Here is an 8,606-nt window from a genome sequence, read left to right on the forward strand (position 1 = left end):
ACTGCACCACCGGGCTGGCCCCTGAAGAACTTCTCATTTATTTAAGCCACATTTGAAGCTGCATAAAACATCTAACTTCTCCTTATTCTCCAAGGACTTTGGGTGTGAGCTCACAATCTTCCTCTAGCACTCTGTACCTTGATTCCTGTCATCATTCATTGTGATATCAGGATGTGGGCGGTAACCCAATCAACATTTGCACCTATGGATTCTTTTTAAAACTCTTTTCTAACCAGCTTTTTCTCACTCTACCAAGGACTCACTCAGGATTTCATCATAACCAGAAACTGCACCAGCTCCAAAATCTCAAATCCAAACTTTCCATTTTCAGACACCATCTCCTGTTCCTCAAGATTGTTGATCAAGTAACCCCATTAAAATAATCTTTTGACCTTATCAGATGATCAGTCTAGTGAACTCTCCACTTTATATATAAATACACATCTATATATCTACATCTATACGTATATATGTATAAGCAATCTAAATCTAGTTTTGTACATTTGTATATTTAAAACATATATAAAATGGAATGATTTGGAAACTTTCTTTTTTCCTCAACTTTAGACTTTTGAGATCTCTCCATGATGATTCATATTTACCTACGTCATTCATTGTAAATTTTGTATTGTATTCCATAGTGTGTATTCAAAATCATTAATCTGAGAGTCTGCATTGTATGCTGATTAGAAGCAGGGGCTCCGGAGCTAGGCTGCACGGGTTTAATCCAAGCCCCTGTCATTTACTAGCTGTGTGAATTTAGGCAAGTTATTTAAACTCTCCAATGTCAGTCACTTCATCTATAAAATGTAGTTCATAAACGTAGCTCCATTTTTGGATTAAACGAATTAACCTACGTGAAGCACCCAGAACCTTCCTGGCCTACTGTAAGCACACAGTACTAGTGTGTCAGTAGGAAAACAGATGGCACACTCAAATTAGGATAGTTGGAAGAGGGCTTACTTATAAAAGGACTAATTACAAAAGTGTAGGCAGAGAGTAGGGAAACCACAAGGAATAGTACAGTAACCCATGGCAGCAGGAGAGAAAGGGGGCTCTTAACACTTTCAGGCAAGAACAAAAACAAATATATGATTAGGAAACAATAAATCATTGCAAATAAATTCAAATCTGCTCTGTTCCCCTTCCCAATCTCCTTCCCCTCCTTTTCCCAAGAAAACCATTATTAGGCATTTGGTTTGTATCCAAACTATATTTTAAAACTTTTATACATACACATATGCAGACTCTTAAACCTCTTCAAAGAAACAGGTTATTGGAACCCAGAGTAGAGTCATGCAAGGGAGGCCTCCTCTAAGAGGAGCAGTGTCCTTCCATCGAAGGACACAGCCAGCTTGACGTGCCTTCAAAGAAAGGGAACCAGGAGACTATATACTCCCATCTCTTTCTTTTCTCTTCCATCAATCTCCTTCCAGGGCTCTCTATCTGCCAAACCCAACCAGAAGCCAGAGGGCAAGGAACCTCTTCTTACTGGCCAATCTCCCTGGACAGACAGTGTTTGGAAAGAGAGCAGAATAATTGAACAGCTTACTACATTTGTCCTCCCTTCCCTTCTCCCTGCTTATAATGTCCATCTGATGCTGGAAGTAGCGCAGCATTGAGCAACCTTGAAGCAACCAACATGAGTACAAAAGCCACAAGCTAAAGATGGTTTAGTGGAAAGGAAAAGAGTCCCTGTTGCTGTTGGTGTCACACTGCCATTGAAACAGTCCAGAGAGCTTACGTTCAAAACTTCTTGTTATGTAAGAAAGACAAAACTCCTAATTTATCTAAGCCACATTTTGAAATTAAATGGAATAACTTCCTTCACCCTCACCCTCCTGGTTTCTCCTCCTCAATCTCAAAATTCTTTGTAGAGAAGGAAGGCATATTCCTCTGCCATCTAGGTTCTTCTGGTTGGTCTAAGAATTAAGTTGACGTGAGAAAGAATAACAGGAGACAAATCAAACAAATTTAATGATAGGTATACATGAGAGAAACCCAGGAAAACTGAGTAACTTGCCAAAATGGCAAAAGCCTCACCTTAAATACCAACTTCAGTTAAAGACAAAGGAGGATGTTAGGGGTAGTAGTTTTGGAATTCAAAGGGGAGGAAGGCAATTCAGATGGAGAAGAAAAAGCAAGTGTTTGGCAAGTGAATGGTTGCCATAACTTGCAAAGACAGTGAGACCTGGGGAGGACTTTGATTAAAAGGGCCTTGCTAGCTTCCTCCCTGTCTATCATTATACTTATTTATGATGATAGCTCCTTCCTGAAATAGGCTTTTTGTCTTAAATTTTTTTAGGCAGTTAGGGGAAAGGTCAATGTTTCTTTCTGAGTCTTTTCTTCTTAAAAATAATAAAGCCGAAGAGAGACATTTGGGGTGGTAAATTCTGATCCTTCTCTCCTTTAACTCCTGGCTCACAATCTTTTGCAAGAATTCTGTAATTGGTTCTTGTCATCATTCACTGTGGCCTCAATATTCATGTGGAGTTCCCAGCTAGCATTCAGACCTATGAATGTTTTTTGAGAAGAGTGGAAAGTGAATCTGGAGGGGAAAATATAAGATATCAAATGCAGTCTGTCCCTCTTACTCTTCTGTGTTCACTCTTGTCCTTTGTCTAGGGGAGAATTTGCAAGCTGAACACAAAGTACAAAGTCCTATCAGCTAGCATATTGTGGGGACTGGATTTGGCCACCCCAAGATATGTCTCTTTGGCATGAGGATTATTTGAGGCTGATTGCTTTTGATAAACTGGGACAGGGAAGGAGGCTCTGAGGAGTGGAACTTGCTTGCCCTTTGTTAGGAGACATTTACATTGTAAAGGAAATCTCTATCTGTAAATGTGCCTCCCTCTCTGTACCAGGAAGAAGAAAGGGAATGACCTTCTCTCTAGAAACTCTTAATCAATGCCAAAGGCAAGGACTTAAATCTGTATTTTGTTTACTGTACTTGTGTGGTATTCTCCTATGATCAACTCCCCCTCCCAACGTTGGCATTTCTTTAAGGATTAAGCATCTTTCCTTAGGCTAGGAACTGATTGCTGCACTCACCTGTGACCACCCAGCTCAAGACAATAGACTTGCCTCCTGCTGTGTCCATCAATCGCTGTGCTGACAGGGCAATCTTGTGACTATTGTGGGAGGGACATTTCAATCATATGTGAAATATCCTGTTTGGGGGTATATAACCACTCTGTACACCCCACTTCTTCGGTGCCCTTTCTTCCTTCAGGAAGAAAGGCCCCGGGCCATGGTCCTCATAAAGCTTTGTTTAATTTTCTCTTGCTATTCTGTCTCATGTGAATTTAATTCGTTCTCCAGCCAGACGAACCCACATTACGTAGAGGAAAAGTCTTCCTCCCCTACAGTATCATCATGGGGAGAGATCAATTCATTCGTATGGTGACCTAAAACAAAAAATGTTATTTGACATTGATATATTTCAAATGAGGAACCAGAGAGAAAAGGAAGAGAAAAAAATTGTTTAACATAAAACATAGCTGCTACGAACTCTGATCTAAGTTTGCATCATAGCTGCCTTCTACAACACATTATATCTCGGACAAGAGAGTAATAAAGCATGTCCTAATGGATGCCCTGGGTTCCAATTATAGTCCTTTCTGCCACCTTTGTAACAACTGAATTTTTTGCTGGTCATTAAGATTGATCACTCAGGCCAGTAAAGTAACTCCCTCTCTGCCTATTGGCTTAGCAGCATGAAAAGCCCAAAATGACCAGAAGGCAGTCTCCACTTCCAATTTCTTGGAGACTTGGAGATATTTTCCAGTGAAACTATTCTTTGGCACTAGGATTTCCAAACCCACTAAGCCTAAGGTCAAAGGGCAGAAAACAAAAATTGATTAACTGAGATGGTAAGTGTAACGGTGAGTGGAGTCATTTCTGCCTTCACTTCTTGGTTCCTGAACCCATGCATTATATTTATGGTGGGGCTGGCCCTATGGATAGTCTGCTGGTTAAGAGATACACTGCATCTACCAGCACAGTATTCCAGCATTCAATGAATCAAGCTCCAGCTGATGCTGTAACTATGCCCTCACCATCCCATTTAGCTGCTCTATCAAGCCAGCTGCTTCTGTGAAGTGAATTTCATGGGTGTGAGCCATTATCACACTCCTCTTTTGTCATACAATGCAATCTTTGATTGGAGGCAATGCTGAATGGGATGTTATGGTGATAAATAAGGTATTTTGTAAGATTGAAAATGGTAGTGCTGGCAGAAGTTCTGCAGGCAGTGAAAGTAAACTCATATCTGGAATATAGATCTATCTCTGTGAGTCAAAGTGCCCCCCTCTCTCTCACTTTCGCCAGTTGTGGTAATGACCGTAACAGGACCTCAGCATTGGCCTCTGCTGTGGGCAGGTTGAATATTTTCACCCTGTGTCTGGAGAAGGTAATATACTTCAAAATGCACACTCAGAAATACCATTTCACCTTCTACATTCCTGTGAACTGTAAACTCTTCATAGACAAATTTTTAAAAAGAAAGAATTGACGAATTATACCATTTGGATCTTCTGACTAGAGTAAGCATAATGATCTTTTTAAAAGTCATACGATCCCTTCTCTCTATATGTAGGCCCATCTTTTTCTTCTTTTCTTTAGCTTATCCATCAGTGGAGGAGAAGATACTAATCTGATTGGCTAAATCCCAAGGAATGGATCAGCATGGGTACTAGTGGTCAGGGGACCTCACATGTGGCCTGCCTTCATGTGGTGACCTGACTTAAGCAAGACATGATCGTTCAGTGTATGCTGGCCTTCATCTCTCATCTCTTTTCCGCCTCAGGCCTGCATGCAGGGTGTATTGAATCAGGGCCTCTCTTAGGCCTGAGGTTTCTTCCCTTGCCTTCCCTTCCTTTTCCTCTCTTCTCTTTTCTTCTCATCTCTTCTTTCTGCTCTCTCTTCTCTTCTCTCTTCTTTTCTCCTCTTCTCCTCTTATTCCTTCTCGTATCTCCCTCTCTTGATGGGATTCAGAACATACTACCCCCAAATGTGGAACCTTGGCATACTGAGTATTTTCAGCCAAAGAATTTGAGGAAATGACAGAAGCAGGAAGGTCTCTCTGAACTTCCCCCACCCTTCACCCATGAAGCAGATCATAAGATGTTCATGTGAGAGGTGTCCTTCCTACACCTGGAGGAAGGGAACACCCTTATGTCCAAGATGGAGGGACACCAAGAAGAACTCAAAGGAACAGGTCTTGCAAATTTTCCCTCACTTTACTACACTTAGCTTATACTCTTTGTCCTCCCATATTTCTCCACAACTTTCCACTCTTCATCAAACCTAAGGTAAAAACACTCAGGTTTAACCATCTCTTCAGATCTTCATTTCCTTATGAGGGCTCCCATGTCACATAAAACTTATATTAAATAAATTTCTATGCTGCCCTCCTGTTAATCTGTTTTTGTAGGTTTAATTTTCAGACCCAGCCAGGGACTGTAAGAGAGTTGAGGAAAACTTTTTCCTCCTCTACACACTTTATTCTCATCCATCTCTTCCTCTCTCCTTCTCCTCTGACCTCAGGATAGATGGTGTCACCTACAATACGTCAAGTCCTCAGGACACCCTGCCGACAGCTTCTCTTCCTGTTCTTTCCCCTCTGCTATATATCTGTGTGGATAAGATTTTTAAAAATCCAATTCTTTCTTCTTATCTTACTTTCTCTGTATGGCCAGCCAAAGAATGGTAAGATCCCAATATTTAAAATGTTCTTAACCAGACCTTTAACAAAGTTTTCGTTGGGGGACCAAGAGCTAGCAGAGCTATCAACAAAATAATACTCCTGGTTTTCTTTCTGCTGGTGATTCTTCAAAACCTGGCCAGAGTAGGAATATTCACTAGAGTATTTTTATGGCCATCCTGGGTCTTCTGACTATAATAGTCCTAACTTTCCATTCTAACCCCACATAATTTTCAACAAGCACCAATAGTATAAAATACACTATATCTTTTTTTTTAAAGATTTTATTTTTTTCCTTTTACTCCCGAAAGCCCCCACAGTACATAGTTGTATATTCTTCGTTGTGGGTCCTTCTAGTTGTGGCATGTGGGATGCAGCCTCAGCATGGTTTGATGAGCAGTCCCATGTCCGCTGCCCAGGATTCGAACCAACGAAACACTGGGCCGCCCGCAGCAGAGCGCGCGAACTTAACCACTCGGCCACGAGGCCAGCCCCCGCTATATCTTAATTTAGGTGTAAGTACAGGTTTCCTTTTTCACTGTGTTTATATTTTAAACCCACTCTCTAATTATTTTGTGAGAGATTTATATTTCTGCTAAATAATTCATACATTAGCAAACACACAAGAAGATTTCTGATAATGACATAATAAATAAATGAGGTAGGGCTACCCATTTCATCCTCGATGGATGTCAGGTATATTCTTCACTGACACTACCTGGAAAACATTTCTCTAACAAAGGCCACTGAATTTTACCTTGATCCTACCTGCAGTTCTTCAGTGATACCACCGTCTCCTACCCAATCCACTGGGCTCGGAACATATAACTGTTTTGAGGAAACAACTTAGTTTTACTATAATGCAGGAGCATTTCAAAGTCAAACTATATACAAGTGAGGGAAATCATAAATTCTACCCGGTTTAGCTCTCTTAAGTCAGTTGGGAACATTGTGCTCTCATCAGATGTCCCAGAAATCATGCCAGGCAGATCTCTGTCCCGTGGCCTGTCGGCCATGCAGCTAATCAATTCTTTAAAAGGCCATACAGAATTCAAGTAAGGAATTAACAGATAATTCAAGCCATTAAGAAAGCTTCATTCTCAGAAAGGCAGGCGGCTTGGATCGAATCCAAGGCAGTTCCTGAAACTACTGTTCTTCCCAGCAGGCCAGGTAGCATGGTGGTTAAGGAACGCAAGATCCACTCCTGGCTCCAGAACTATAAAATTAGAATAATAATACTTCCTACCTCACAGGGTTCTTGTGAGGCTTAAATACAATAATGCATGTTAAATATAACATAATGCCTGGCACATAATAACGGCTCATTAAATGTTCATAATTGTTATTCACAGCTTTGTACAAAATCAGAACCAATTACCTTAGTCTCCAATAAAACTTAAGTATCATAGAAACCCTTCATTTTAATACTTTAGAGGCCTCCATACACACTTATATATACATTCAAAATAACTTGAAACTTTACATGGAGTTTTGGACCCTAACAAGAATTTGGCTCTTGATCGATCTCTGTCTCGCTCAGCAGACAAAGTTAAGAAAATCAAAGCGTCATTAAAACAGAAATGCCAGGATGTTTATACCTTTTCTGTTTAGCATTTCAATCCTTTATTTATTTATTTTAACCTGCTTTTTCCACTCCCAAATCTCTCACTCCAGATTTCCACAGAGAGAATTTAGTCCTCTCAATCTTCTGGGAAAATTTCAAAAAAAGTTATCAATATAACTTAAATCTTTTAGAGAAAAAACAGAGTCATGAACAACTAATGATCCAATAAATGCCAGGATTGTCATGGGGGTGAAAGGAAATTAGCATTTATAGTAGTACCGACTCACAATAAAGGGGACATTGGCCCCTTTTCTCTTCCTGAAAAGATCAAGAATATGGAGGTCAGGTGATCTTTCCTTGTCCTTAGATTCAGTAAAGATTTAATAAGTCCTCAATGCATGCCAAACCTTTCCTCCAAATTGTTTAAAGTTTTTTTTAAAAAACAAGACAATTTAGGTGATACAAACAAACTTTATTTAACACTTCATGAAGCGGGCAGTTTGCATTCTCAAGAGCCCAGAGAACCGTGAGGCAGGGGAGAAAACAGCAAGTTTTTATAGAAAATGAATAAGGAATAAAAAAATAAAAAATGAACAAAGAACAAGGAAAACATTCAAGTTACTCGGCTGTCAGGAATTGGTAGCTTGGATGGCGCGACTTCTGAGCAGATGGAATCCTTACAAAAACATGAAGCTTTAAATGTCGTGTTCTGGTTTGCTGACACAATCTCCCAGAATCAGTTAACACTCAGCTTACTGAGGAAAGGTCATTGTTAGGTTAATTAGAGATTTCAACACAAGGCAGAAAAGACTTGCCCAGCGAGCTGAAGGCAGAGTTTAATATCTGTTTCCACCAGCGTTTCTAAAAGTGTGTTCAGTGGAGCATTGGTTCTGTGGCATGTTAGTGGGTTTCTTGTCAAAGAAGTTTAGGAACAGCATTTAAAACTAAATTAAGCAACTCTTTTCACCAGGACTTCTTAGAGTTTTAACTGTGCTAACGTGGGAGTCAGGGAAGGGTCCACAAACTCACATGGGGATGGGCTGCTTATATCAAGTGTCAGGGCTAGAGACAACATCTTCAGATTGAAACATTGTTCAATGCTTGCATGCCATTTCTTGTAACTGCTTTGACCACTGCACCTATTACCAACCACCTTGACATTACTTGCATGACCAACAGGTGTCTGAGTTCCACATCAAAGACAAGCTCCTTACAGATAAAACCAGGACAGACAGAAATGGGGCTCATCATGTCTGGCTTTATTTTTTTTTAATCTCAAAAACCTATGCAAATAAAAACCTCTTAAAACAACAGTAAGAAAACAAACATTGCATT

The sequence above is a fragment of the Equus quagga genome, chromosome 13 (assembly GCF_021613505.1).
Source record: "Equus quagga isolate Etosha38 chromosome 13, UCLA_HA_Equagga_1.0, whole genome shotgun sequence".
Taxonomy (NCBI): Eukaryota; Metazoa; Chordata; class Mammalia; order Perissodactyla; family Equidae; genus Equus; species Equus quagga.